This window comes from Neomonachus schauinslandi, chromosome 11 (assembly GCF_002201575.2).
Source record: "Neomonachus schauinslandi chromosome 11, ASM220157v2, whole genome shotgun sequence".
NCBI lineage: Eukaryota > Metazoa > Chordata > Mammalia > Carnivora > Phocidae > Neomonachus > Neomonachus schauinslandi.
The window spans coordinates 78,507,902-78,522,697 of record NC_058413.1 but is presented as its reverse complement, the minus strand read 5'-3'; the positions used below and the strand labels follow the sequence as shown (position 1 = coordinate 78,522,697).

Genomic DNA, 14,796 nt, shown 5'->3' with positions numbered 1-14,796 from the left:
ACAACTGGCCAATAATAAGCAGTTGGTAAATATTATTTCCCTCTAAAAATTTCAGAAAGCTGTATCTTACCAACTTCTAATTATGAACCTAAATAATTTTTATTTTTTTCTAAATACTTTGAACTTATAGAATTAAATATTCTCAAATTGTAATATTTGGGGACTATCTACAAAGTTATTCAAGTAAATAGGAGATAGAACACTCATTAAGTAAAAGAGATTGTCAAAGAGAGCCTTTACAAGCACAGTGGCAAACTTATCCTTTTTTTTTTTTTGCATTAAATACAAGATAATTTTTAACCTATTTATAGTTTAATCTTTTAAAAATGTAGTAACATGTTGAATCCATGACTACATTGCCCTTCCTCCAAACATTTTTCTTTTTTTCTTATACATTCCTTATCTCCCTTCCCTAATTAACTTTTCTCTGTGGTACTTATTCTCTGTAAAAAATTATTATTAATAACGTCTAACCTTCTTTATAGCTTTCATGGGCGTCTCTCACCTTCACTGCTGTGATATCACCCTACTTCTGCTTTTGCTCTTCTGCAAATGCTTTTTTTTTTTCCCCCCAACTTTGTATTTAAAATTCCACTTAGATAACACAGTGTAATATTAGTTTCAGGTGTAGAATTTAGTGATTCGGGGCGCCTGGGTGGCTCAGTCAGTTAAACGTCTGCCTTCGGCTCAGGTCATGATTCCAGCGTCCTGAAATCGAGCCCCGCATCGGGCTCCCTGCTCAGCGGGAAGCCTGCTTCTCCCTCTCCCTCTGCCTGCCTCTCTGCGTACTTGTTCTCTCTCTCTCTCTCTGTCAAATAAATAAATAAAATCTTTTAAAAAAAAAAAAAAAAAAAAAAAAAAAGAATTTAGTGATTCATCACTTACAACACTGGGTGCTCATCACAAGTGCTCTCCTTACCCATCTCCTATATAACCCATCCCCCTGCCCACTTCCCCTCTGGTAACTATCAGGTTGTTCTCTATAGTTAAGAGTGTTTCTTGGTTTTCCTCTCCATTTCCCCCACTATGTTCCTTTGTCTTGTTTCTTAAATTTCACATAAAAGTGAAATCATATAGTATTTGTCTTTCTCTAACTGATTATTTCACTTAACATAGTATTCCCTAGGGATGCCTGGGTGGCTCAGTCGTTAAGCGTCTGCCTTCAGCTCAGTTCATGATCCCAGGGTCCTGGAATGGAGCCCTGCATCGGGCTCTCTGCTTGACTGGAAGCCAGGCTTCCCCCTCTCCCACTCCCCTTGCTTGTGTTCCTGCTCTTGCTATCTCTCTCTCTGTCAAATAAATAAAATCTTAGAAAAAAAAATAGTATTCTCTAGCTCCATCCATGTCTTTGCAAAGGGCAAGAATCCATTCTTTTTGATGGCTCAGTAATATTCTATTTTATATATGGAATAAAATTCCATTATATATATAATACATATTATATATATACATATACTACAATATAAGTCCTTATAGACACACACACACACCACTTTTCACAGCAGTCTACACAACCACACTGAAAACTATTATATAGTTATGTATATATCTGTTCTTATGTCCTTTTTAGTTTCTACATTTTTTTGTTCTAGTTTTTATATCTCCCTCCTGCTGGTTTTAGCTTTTGTTTCTTGTTCTTTTTCTAGCTCCTTTAGCTATATAGTTAAGTTGTTTATTTGAGATTTTTCTTGCTTTTTGAGGTAGGCCTCTATTGTTATATACTTTTCTTATGACCACTTTTGCTGCATCCCAATGGTTTTGCACCAATGTGTTTTCATTTTCTTTTGTTTCCTTTTTTTTTTTTAATTTCTTCTTTGATTTCCTGGTTGACCCATTCCTTCTTTAGTAGCATGTTGTTTAATTCCACATATTTGTAGTCTTTTCAATGTTTTTCTTGTGGTTGACTTCAAGTTTCACAGCACTGTGGTCAGAAAAGATGCATGGTGAGATCTCAGTCTTTTTGTTCTTGTTGAGGCCTGATTTGTGGCCTAATATGTGATCTATTCTGGAGAATGTCACATGTGCACTTGAAAAGAATGTGTATTCTGCTGCTTTAGGATGCCATGTTCTGATTATATATCTGTTAAGTCCATTTGGTCCAGTGTGTCATTCAAAGTCATTCTTTCCTTCTTGATTTTCTGCTTAGATGATCTGTCCATTGTTGTAAGCGGGGTGTTACAGTCCCCTACTATTAGTGCATTATTATCAATGAATTCTTTTATGTTCGTTATTGTTTTATATACATATATATAAATATAAATATAAATATATATATATATAAAACCCATGTTGGGGTATATATATTTACACTGATTTGATCTTGATGTTAGATAGTCACCTTTATTATGATATAGTGCCCTTCTTCATGTCTTTTTATGGTCTTTGGTTTAAAATCTAGTTTGTATGACATAAGTATTGCTGCTCTGGCTTTCTATTGACATACATTTACATGATAAATGTTTTTTCATTCTCTCACTTTCAGTCTGCAGGTGTGTGTAGGTCTAAAATGAATCTTTTGTAGGTCTTGTTTTTTTATCCATTCTGACATTCTATGTCTTTTGTTGGAACATTTATTCCATTTACATTCAGAGTAATTATTAATACATATGTATTTAGTGGCACTTTATCTCTCATTTTGTCATTATTTCTGGATATTTTCCCTGTTCTTTTCTTGATTTTGTCACTTTTTCTCTTTTCTTTATACTCAGAGAGTCCTCTTTAATATTTCTTGAAGGGCTGGGTTAGTGGTCATGGAGTCCTTCAGGTTTTGTTTATCTGGGAAACTCTATCACTGCTGTTCTGAGTGATAGCCTTTCTGGATCAAGTATTCTTGGCTGCAGATTTTTCCCATTCAGCACATTGAATATATTATGCCACTTTCTTTTGGCTTGTCAAGTTTCTGTTGAGAGATCTGCAGCTAGTCTTTTCTTTTTTTTTTAAAGATTTTTATTTATTTATTTGTCAGAGAGAGAGAGAGAGAGAGCACAAGCAGGGGGAACAGCAGAGGGAGAGGGAGAAGCAGGCTCCTCACTGAGCAAGGAGCCCAATGTGGGACTCGATCCCAGGACCCTGGGATCATGACTTGAGCCGAAGGCAGATGCTTAACGACTGAGCCACCCAGGCATCCTGATCTGCAGCTAGTCTTATAGGTTTCCTTTGTAAGTTAGGGACTTCTTTTCTCTTGCTGCTTTTAGGATTTTTCTTTATCTCTATATTTTGCAACTTTAATTACAATATATCTTGGTGTTGGCCTGCTTTTGTTGATTTTGATGGGAGTTCTCTGTGCCTTGTGGATCTGGATGTCTGTTTCCTTCTCCAAATTAGAGAAGTTTTCAGCTATGATTTCCTCAAATAATATTCTGCCCCTTTTCTCTCTCTTTTTCTTCTGAGACTCCTATGATATAAATGTTATGTTTGATGGAGTCACTGAGTTCCCTAAGTCTATTCTCATGTTCTATTATTTTACTTTCTCTCTTTTGTCCAGCTTTCTTATTTTCTGTAAGTTTATCTTCTATGTCACTTATCCATTCCTCTGTTTCTTCCATTCTTGTGGTCATTACATCAAGTCTGTTTTGAATCTCAGTTATCACATTTTTCATTTTTGATTGTTTTTAATTCTTTTATTATTATTATTATTCCTCATTATTATTTTCTATTATTTTATCTTCTATGTCACTTATTCATTCCTCTGCTTCTTCCATTCTTGTAGTCATTACACCTAGTCTGTTTTGAATCTCAGCTATCACATTTTTCATTTCTGATTGTTTTTTAACTCTTTTATCTCTGCAGTAGGATCTCCCTGATGTCTTTCATTCCTTTCTCATGCCTAGCGAGTATTCTTATGATTGCTGCTTTAAATTCTACATCAGGTATATTACTTATATCTGTTTCACTTAGATCTCTGGCATGACCTTACCTTGTTATTTCATTTGTGATGAGTTCCTCCATCTTGGCATTTTGTCTAATTCCCTGTCTTCTTCTGTATGTTAGAAAAGCCTGTTATGTTTCTCTTTTTTAAAGATTTTATTTATTTATTTGATGGAGAAAGAACTCGTGCAGGGGGAGTGGCAGGCAGAGGGAGAGAGAGAAACAGGCTCCCTGCTGAGCAAGGAGCCAGATGCAGAGCTCAATCCCAGGACCCTGAGATCATAACCTGAGCTGAAGGCAGATGCTTAACTGACTGAGCCAGCCATGCACCCCGTGTTTCATGCTCCTGAAAGCAATGACTTTATGAAGAAGAGGTCATATAGTGTGCAGGGTCTGGAGCTTCATGGAGTGTTTCTAGTTTGTGTTGCATTCACTCTGTTGCTGTGTTTTGGCTGATCTATGTTTCAGACTAGTGGCCTGAAGAGGCTCTCCTTGCCTGCAGTGGGCACTGTTTGGACCTTGGGCAGTGTGTGGTGAGTTTTAACTAGGTGTGCTCTAGTCTGCTTGTTAAATGAGACCTGATGCTACTTCTACTAGAACTGAAGGCCTGCAGAACTCTCTGGTTGGGAGATGTGGTGTGGGTGATGGTTTCTGCTGGTCTTCTGTGTAAGGAGCCTGCTGTGCTGGGACTGAGACACACTTGCCCTAGAAGGGCAGCACCAGCAGAGGGCAAGGTGGTGGGACTTGTAAATACGTTAGGTAGCCAATGTTGGTGCTGTGCTGTTTACTGAAGGTGATTCTGTGTTTATGCTGAGGAGTGAGGAAGGGAAATAATACCAGCCATTTCCTTTATCCCTGGTGATGGGTCTCTGCTTGTTGCTCTCACAGAAACACTCCTAAAAGAGGAAATAACCTCCCCCTATGCATCTCAGGCATTTTTCAGATTGCCATTTTTATGCTGTCTGTCTCTGAGTTGTTTTCCTCCTTCTCACCTGGAGCTGTGCAGTGTACTCCAGGCTCTATTCCAGCCAAGCCTGTGGACTTCTAAAACTCCAAATTTAAGGACATAGTATGTAGGGGGGCTTGTGCTGGTCTTCTGGGGGAGGGTCTTGTCACACTGGGACTGAGGGAGGTTTGACCAAGACGTGCAGTCATGCCAGAGCGAAGGTGTGTAGGACTTGAAGCAAGTGGGCTAGGCAGCCAGTATTAGGGTGAGCTGCCCTCAGCAGGTGGGTCTGAGTTTATGCTGGTGGTGGGGGAGGGGAATGGCAGCACAGTGGTGAATTTAGACAAACTAATTCACCCCTTGCATCTCAGCTTCCTCATTGATAAAATGAAGATTTAAAAAAGTCTATCTCATAAGGTTTTTGTAAGACTTAAATATTATATATATGTTAGTACAACTAAGGCACAACAAAATGAATGGAAGCAATTATCATTATTATTAATGTTATAAAAATACTGTTATGAAAATCATTAGACATTAATTCTAATTTTAACTCTTCCACTAGCTAGTGCTGCAATTTGTAGCAAAAGTTTAATCTTCCCATTTTTGTTTCTTCATGTATAAGTTAGGGAATTTGGTCACTCAAGAGAAACGAACCACATGCCTGTGGAGTTACAAGTATAACAATTATAGTGGGAACTAAGGTAAACTGGAGAGAGTCTGCCTCACACAAAGGCATTTATGTGTTTTAATGAACACTCTGCAGGCCAAAGGAAACACTTATATAGCCAGATTTAGCTTGAACGAGAACAGTTCTTCAAGCTTCGACTAGATAATCTTTAAAATGCTAAACATTTGATGATTTTAACTCACTGTCTATGATTCTAACTTCAAGCTATCATTCAGAACCTATTTTTAGTGTGTAATTATATATGTCCTATTATTCAGAACTTATTTCAATCTGCTAACATAATTATATAATTAATATAGGTAATAAAAATGTATATGAAATATTCCTAATACCCATTACTGTAATGAATAACAAATGAAAGAGATTTTATGTTTTTATTTATATTTTGATAATTGACTTGATAAATTAAAATAGGACAACATTATTATCAGCAGAAAAATGTATGACATTTATTTACAAGGCTACATTTTTCTGTAGTTTTATGATGATTGATCTAAGTAAGGAAAAGGAACATAGGAAAAAAGTTGCTGAGATGAATAATCACTGGTTATATAATTATATAAGAAAATGTGTCAATTATACATTAGAATACTTTATATTCAAATAACAATGAATTGTATTTTAAAGCTTTTATATAGTGTCTGATACATAATAGACAATATGTATTTTTAAATATATAGTATTTTTAATGTATATATTTGTAGATTTGATCTTTGTAGGAGATAAGAATAAGTGAGATTATTCCATGGTTACACTTTTTGTGAAATGATTGACCACTGGGCAATGATTTCCCTCCTCATTTGTACAATGTAGAAAACACTAGAATGCAATAATACCGCCAAGCCACGGATGGTTCTTTGTCATTTGAAGAACTACAGCAGAAGTTAAGTTTACAGAATTGTCTTGCTTTTCTATTTTTTGTGAACTCACTGTGGCTCTAATTTTAAAAATCGAATTTATTTCTATTAGTACCTGGGATTTCTGGGACACTACCATGTTTTTACAGAGAAACTTCTCTCTATGCATTTCTTTCTATTCCTCCATGGCATTTTTTAGCTCCACTAGCTTCTACTTAGAACAGCTCCTCTGGACAACACAATTATTTCTTTTCCATATATTTAATGAAAATGTATAATTAAGTGGTGAGTAAGTTTTTAAAGAAATTTCTTTGAGTGTAAAATTATACTTTTGAATCTGAGCACTATATATTTTAGCAGAATAGATTTTCACCTCCCAAATTCAACCCAGTCCCAAATTGCATGAATATTGCTCTCTTTTGATTTTTACTTTGGTTATATCAGTAGTTTTGATAAGTAACTAATATGTGTGTTTGAGTGTTTTGCTCTTCCAAATTTGTTTTCAACTGCTGTGTGTTTTGCAAAGTGCCTAGAACAGTCTTGGCCCCCTGATCAAATGCTTTAAGATGCAAATTTCTTGCTTTCTTGATTCCCTTGGCTCATTTGCTGTTGTACTGTTAAATCAAGTACCAGAGATTTGCATTTTTTTCTTTTACAAGCTATAACTTCAACAGTTCTATCTGAATAATTTATGCCCTGTTTAATTAAAAAAATCTAAGGAAATTGCTTTATTTCATAACTCAGCTGATTAGTGATCAATTTTCAATCTAGCTTAGATCATGGCTAAAAAACCTCATGTCTTGTTTTAGAGTAAATCTATCCCCTCTGCCCTTTTAGCATTTTTTTTTTTTCCCTAGCGTTCAGTTATCTCAGCAAGTTTTAATCTGTGATCTTCATTTAGGCTGAACTAATATGTAAAGTGGTCTTTGGGTAATACTCAAATTTTAGGGAAGATTCAGTTTATTGTGTACAGCAACTCACATATTATACAATTTGTCAATGATGAAAAAAATAAGCTACAGGTTATTTCGGGTCAGAAATCAGGTTTTTGGCAGCATATCACCTATGCTTAGTTAGTCCAGTGTCTAGTGTTGGTTGAATGAATGAATAAACAATGCACATTTAAAAAGGCAGGTGTTACAGAACTCACCTCTGTAAACCTGAAACACTCTTCCTACATGACTTTTCACCATGAAACTAGACAAAAGTTTTTTGGAAGGCAGAATACACATTTAAATCATTTATTAAAAATGCATTACTTTTGTGTGGAAATTTCCATCAATTATATGAAAAAATTCTTCAGAGAATGAAATCGGTTGTCACACTAAGAATTAGTTCAATATCCTGTAGTCTTGTAATTTTTGTTTTTGTTTTGTAGTTGTTCTAGCTCTTTTTCATTGAAGTACAATAAAATAGTTCCTAGAGATTTCATAGGGTTGATTCATAGGGTTTATTTGCTCATGGTACATTTTTTATAAATCAGCTGTGCTGTATGCATTGCCCACATTCCTGAGGGCATTCCACGTAGTCTAGTTTAAGGCTAGGCAGACATTTCTGAAAAGAATCAGACAGTAAATATTTGAGGCTTTGCAGGACAAAAGGCAAAATTGAGGATGTTGTATAGGTACTGTCACATAATTTTCATGTTACAAACTATTATCTTTTGAAATTTTCAGCTATTTTAAAATGTAAAAATAAGTCCTTAGCTTCTGGGCTATCCAATAGCACAGATTCAGCCTGTGACTTATATTTTGCTGACCTCTGGTTTAGTCCACTGGAATTAGGAGGGATAGAAAGGCTTAATAGATAACTTACTTAATAGGTAACTTAATAGATAATATACATGACTACTATGTATAAGGCACCATGTTAGGTACTTAAAAAATATTGTTGAATGGATTAACTTTAACTGGTGAACTGAGTTTAGATTTAGGAAAAAGTAAGTCATTTTATGTTCTTGAATAGAGAAGATATGACCAATAACAGTTCTCAGAAATATTGTGATTATCTTCACAGCTAATAGTTTAAATGGCATCTCAAAGCAAATCTTTAAAAGATACAGAAAGAGATTTTTCAAAAAAGATGGCAGTGGAGTAGGGGACCCTATTTCAACCAGACCCCTAAATTGAGCTTGATATCTACCAGAGTATTCTGAACACCCATGAAATCAGCCTGAGGTGTAAGAAGATATATCTGGATCTCTACAAACAGAGTATCTCTGGCAGTTGGTCTCAAGGTATGAAGTGGGGAGCCATGATTCTGCAGGCAGATATTGGAATATAAATGGAAGGGGGGGGGGTCTCTGGGATCCTGCGCCGCCAGAGTGCAAAAGCCTCCTGTGCTGGGGACCGGGCACAGACTTGCAGACCAGTAGCAGCGGGGAAAAGAGACTGAAACCTGGAGCTTCAGGGGCATGTGTACAAACCAGGGGCTGCTTGTGGTTTTAGAAGCACAAAGGGCAGAGACGTGCCCAGACCTGGAAGTGAGGGCTGCACTGCTGTACGGTGCACAACCCAGGATGCTGCGGTTTTTAGCAGCACAGACAGAAACGGAGACAGTGTCGACTGGAGAGCTCATTGAAGAGCAGACTGTGATCTCTCTGTTCTGAGACAGAGGTTTGGATACAGTCACTTCTGCTCTGCCTCTCGGAAGAGATGCGGAAAGCTGCCAGGGAAAGCCACCAGAGAACAAAAGCCCCCCCCAAAACTGGTTTTCATTGAGCCCAGTCCACCCCCAACAGGGGGCAGGGCAACTCTGCCCAAAGAGTGTTGCCTGAGTAACAGTGTGGCAGACCCCTCCTCCAGAGACAGGCGGAAGAACAAGAGGCTGACAACCCTAAGGTTCCTATAAAACAGGTGCATCTTGCTTGGGTTGTAGTCAATAATTTGGACTCTGTACATTCCCTCAACCACCCCTCAACAGAATGACTAAGAGGAAGAACCTCTAACAAAGGAAAGATCCAGAGACTGTGGCCTCTGCCACAGAACTAATGGATATGTATATAACCAAGATGTCAGAAATTGACTTCAGAGTAACAATTATGAAGGTGATAGCTAGGCTGAGAAAAATACTAACAACAATATAGAATCTCGAAGGGCGGAAATGAGATCTAACCAGGCCAAACTTAAAAATGCTATGAATAAAATGCAGTCTAAGCTGGATACTCTGACTCCCAGGGTAAACGAGGCAGAAGAATGAATTAGTGAGATAGAGGATAAGATAATAAAAAAAGAAGGAAATCAAGGTGAAATAGGAAAAACAAATTAAAATCCAAGGAATCAAACTGAGAGAGATTAGTGACTCAGTGAAACATTCCAATATCAGATTTATTGGGAGCCCTGAGGGGATGGCAGGGCCAGAGAGAGAGGTCTAGAAGCTATATTTGAGCAAATCATAGCTGAGAACTTCCTTAATCTGGGGAGGGAAACAAGCATTTGTGTCCAAGAAGAGGAGAGGACCCCTCCCAAGATCAATGAGAACAGACCGACACCACAACATATAATAGTACAATTGCAAATCTTAGATCAAGGAAACAATCTTGAAAGTGGCAAGAGGGAAGAGATTTCTCATGTACAGAGGGAAGAACATCAGAATAATGTCAGACCTGTCCACAGAGACCTGGCAAGCCAGAAGGGGCTGGCAAGACATATTCAGGGTACTAAATGAGAAGAACATGCAGCCAACGATACTTTATCCAGCAAGGCTGTCATTCAGAATGGATAGAGAGACTAGGAAATTCCAAGACTGGCAGAAACTGAAAGAATATGTGACCACCAAGCCGGCCCTGCAAGAAATACTAAGGGGCTTCTATAAAAGGAGAAAGACCCCAAGAGTGTTACAGAACAGAAATTTAAAGAGACAATCTACAGAAACAAGGACTTCACAGGCAACATGATGACAATAAAATCGTATCTTTCAATAATCACTCTCAATGTGAAGGGCCTAAATGCTCCCATGAAACGGCACAGGGTTGCAGATTGGATAAAAAGACAGGACCCATCCATATGCTGTCTACAAGAGACTTATTTTGAACCTAAAGCTATATCCAGACTGAAAGTGAAGGGATGAAGAACATTTTTTCTTGCCATCAGACCTCAAAAGAAAGCTGGGGTAGCAATTCTCATATCAGACAAATTAGATTTTAAGCTAAAGACTGTAGTTAGAGATACAGAAGGGCACTATATCATGCTAAAAGGGTCTATCCAATAAGAGGATCTAACAATTGTAAATATTTATTCCCCCAACATGGGAGCAGCCAACTAAATAAGCCAACTGTTAACCAAAATAAAGAGGCATATTAATAATAATACACTAATAGTAAGAGACCCCAACACTCTACTCTCAGTAATAGATAGATCATCTAAGCAGAAAATCAACAAAGAAACAGGAGTGTTGAATGACACACTGGACCAGATGGACCTCATAGATATATACAGAACATTCCACCCTAAAACAACAGAATACTCATTCTTCTCGAGCACACATGGAACTTTCTCCAGAATAGACCACATACTGGGTCACAAATCAGGTCTCAACTGATACCAAAAGATTGAGATTATTCCCTGCATATTCTCAGATCATAATGCTTTGAAACGGGAACTCAATCACAAGAAAAAGTTTGGAAGAAATTCAAACACTTGGAAGCTAAAGACCATCCTGCTTAAGAATGTTTGGGTCAACCAGGAAATCAAAGAAGAACTTAAACAATTCATGGAAACCAATGAGAAGGAAAACACATCAGTCCAAAACCTATGGATTACTGAATATGCAGTCCTAAAGGGGAAATACATAGCCATCTAAGCCTCACTCAAAAAAATAGAAAAATCCAAAAATACACAAATTAACTTTACACCTTAAAGAACTGGAGAAACAACAACAAATAAAGCCTAAGCCATGCATAAGAAGAGAAATAATTAAGATTAGAGCAGAGAACAATAAATTAGAAACCAGAAATATGGTAGAGCAGATCAATGAAACCAGAAGCTGGTAAGATCAATAAACCACTGGCCAGACTTTTCCAAAAGAAAAGAGAAAGGACCTAAATTAATAAAATTATGACTGAAAGGGGAGAGATCACAATTAACACCAAGGAAATAGAAACAGTTATTAGAAATTATTATCAACAACTATATGCCAATAAATTAAGCAACCTGGAAGAAATGAATGCCTTCCAGAAACCTATAAACTACCAAGACTGAAACAGGAAGAAATAGACAACCTGAATAGACCAATAATCAGTAAGGAGATTGAGGCAGTGATCAAAAACCTCCCAAAAAACAAGAGTTCAGGGCCTGATGGATTCCCTGGGGAATTCTACCAAACATTCAAAGAAGAAATAATACCTATTCTCCTGAAGCGGTTTCAAAAAATAGAAACAGAAAGAAAACCTCCAAATTCATTCTATGAGGCCAGCATTACCTTGATCCCCAAACCAGGCAAAGAACCCATCAAAAAAGGAGAATTACTGACCAATATCCCTGATAAATATGGATGCCAAAGTTCTCAACAAAATCCTAGCTAATAGGATCCAACAGTACATTAAAAGGATTATCTTCTTCAATTTCTTTCATGAGTGTTCTGTAGTTTTAGAATTACAGAACACTCATGAAAGAAATTGAAGAAGACACAAAAAGAGGGAAAAACATTCCATGCTCATGGGTTGGAAGAATAAACATTGTTAAAATGTCTATGCTGCCCAGAGCAATCTATATTTTCAACACTATCCTGATCAAAATACCAATGACATTTTTCAAAGTGCTGGAACAAACAATCCTAAAATTTGTATGGAACCAGAAAAGACCCTGAATTGCCAAGGAAATATTGAAAAACAAAGCTGGGGGCATCACGTTGCCTGAATTTAAGCTATATTACAAAGCGTGATCACCAAGACAGCATGGTACTGGTTCAAAAACAGACACATAGATCAATGGAACAGAACAGAGAGCCCAGATATGGACCCTCAACCCTATGGTCAACTAATCTTCGACAAAGCAGGAAAAAATATGCAATGGAAAAAAGACAGTCTCTTCAGTAAATGGTGCTGGGAAAATTGGACAGCTATATACAGAAGAATGAAACTCGACCATTCTCTTTTGCCATACACAAAGATAAACTCTAAATGGATGAAAGACTGCAATGTGAGACAGGAATCCATCAAAATTCTAGAGGAGAACATAGGCATTAACCTTTCTGACATCAGCCACAGCAACTTCTTTCAAGACATTTCTTCAAAGGCAAGGAAAACAAGAGTGAAAATGAACTTTTGGGACTTCATCAAGATAAAAAGCTTCTGCACAGCAAAGGAAACAGTCAACAAAACAAAGAGACAACCCACGGAATGGGAGAAGATATTTGCAAATGACACTACAGATAAAGGGCTGCTATCCAAGATCTATAAAGAACTTCTCAAACTCAACACCCCCCCAAAAAAATTAAGTAAAAAAATTGGCAGGAAACATGAACAGACACTTCTCCAAAGAAGACATACAAATGGCTAACAGACACATGAAAATGTATTCAACATCATAAGCCATCAGGGAAATTAAAATCAAAACCACACTGAGATACCAGTTAGAATGGCAAAAATTAACAAGGCAAGAAACAACAAATATTGGAGAAGTTGTGGAGAAAGGGGAACCCTCTTACATTGTTGGTGGGAATGTAAGTTGGTACAGCCACTTTGGAAAACAGTGTGGAGGTTCCTCAGAAAGTTAAAAATAGAGCTACCTTATGACCCAGCAATTGCACTAATGGGTATTTACCCCAAAGATACAGAAGTAGTGAAAAGAAAGGCCATATACACCCCAGTGTTCATAGCAGCGATGTTCACAATAGGCAAACTATGGAAAGAGCCGTGATGCCCTTCAACAGACAAATGGATAAAGACGTGGTCCATATATACCCATATATACAATGGACTATTACTCAGCCATCAGAAAGGATGAATACCCAACATTTGCATCAACATGGATGGAACTGGGGAAGATTATGCTAAGTGAAATAAGTCAAACAGAGAAAGACAATTATCATATGTTTTCACTTATTTGTGGAACATAAGGAATAGCATGGAGGACATTAGGAGAAGGAAGGGAAAAATGAAGGGGGAGGAATTAAAAGGGGAGACAAACCATGAGAGACTATGGACTCTGGGAATCAAACTGAGGGTTTTACAAGAGAGGGGGTTGGCCGAATGGGTGAGACCAGTGATGGTTATTAAGGAGGGCACGTATTGCATGGAGCACAGGTGTTCTATGCAAACAAAGAATCATGGAACACTACATCAAAAAGTAATATTGTACTGTATGGTGACTAACTTAATAAAATAAAATTATAGAGTAAAAAAATAAAAATAAAAAAAGAAGAGAAAAAAATAAAAGATACAGAGAAGGGAAGTAAAATAATAATAAGAGTGATGATGATGATAGAGAACATTTATTGAACACACAGTACCTGTAAAACACTATACCAAGGGTTTTACATATATTTTCTTCATTTAGTTCTCACAAAAATATCTTTTTGATTAGAACTCAACATTGTAAATTTTTGTTTATTTATTTTGTAATGAGGAATTGAGGCTCAGAGAAGTTATGCACAATTACCCAACCTTATGCAGTAGTAGTAGTAAACAGTAGAAATGGAATTCCAAGCAGAACATCTGTTTCCAGAGCCCATGACCTTAATGACTATAGAGGCACTTTGACAATACTAACATAAAATTTTGGTGAAGAGATATTAATATAAAATTTTGGTGAATGAGTGAGGCTAGCAGGAGAACAGAGTGATATAAAAACAGTAATATGATATAAAGGAAAATCCCTGAAGATTTGTTTGATACATTATTAATTAATTCTTAGTTACTTTGATAAACTTTAATTGAGTACCTACTATGTTTAAAATGTACTAGCTTGCTGAGAATGTAAGACCAATAATACACAAGCCCTGCTTCAAGAGGCTCATTTATTCTTTTCCCTTACTTTCTTTAAACAAATATAAATTAAATGCCTACTAATTCCAGGCATATTTTAAGATTTTATTTATTTATCTGAGAGAGAGAGCAGGGGGAGGAGCAGAGGCAGAGAGAGAAGCAAACTCCCCGCCTGGCCTGGAACATCCCGACCTGAGCAGATTCTTTTTTTTTTTATTAATTTTTTTTATTCTTATGTGAATCCCTATACATTACATCATTAGTTTTAGATGTAGTGTTCCATGATTCATTGTTTGTGCATAACATCCAGTGGACCTGAGCAGATTCTTAACCGATTGAGCCAACCAGGTGCCTGAAACTATTTTATTTTTTAAGAAAGTGTTTTTTTTTTTTTTACTTTTTATAGTATTTTCTTTCTTTCCTCTTCAGATTATTCAGATTCATTTTATCTTCCCTTTGTTTAATAGGTCTTTTTTCAGATAAGACACATATTGTTCATGTTTTTAATTAT

At 36.7% G+C, this 14,796-nt stretch overlaps 1 protein-coding gene across 1 annotated transcript in view; it reads right to left on the bottom strand.

The window, feature by feature from the left end:
* CNTN5 (contactin 5) overlaps positions 1-14,796 on the bottom strand; it is a 570,282-nt gene that overhangs the window by 469,617 nt on the left and 85,869 nt on the right. The gene's annotated exons all lie outside the window — the stretch shown is intronic.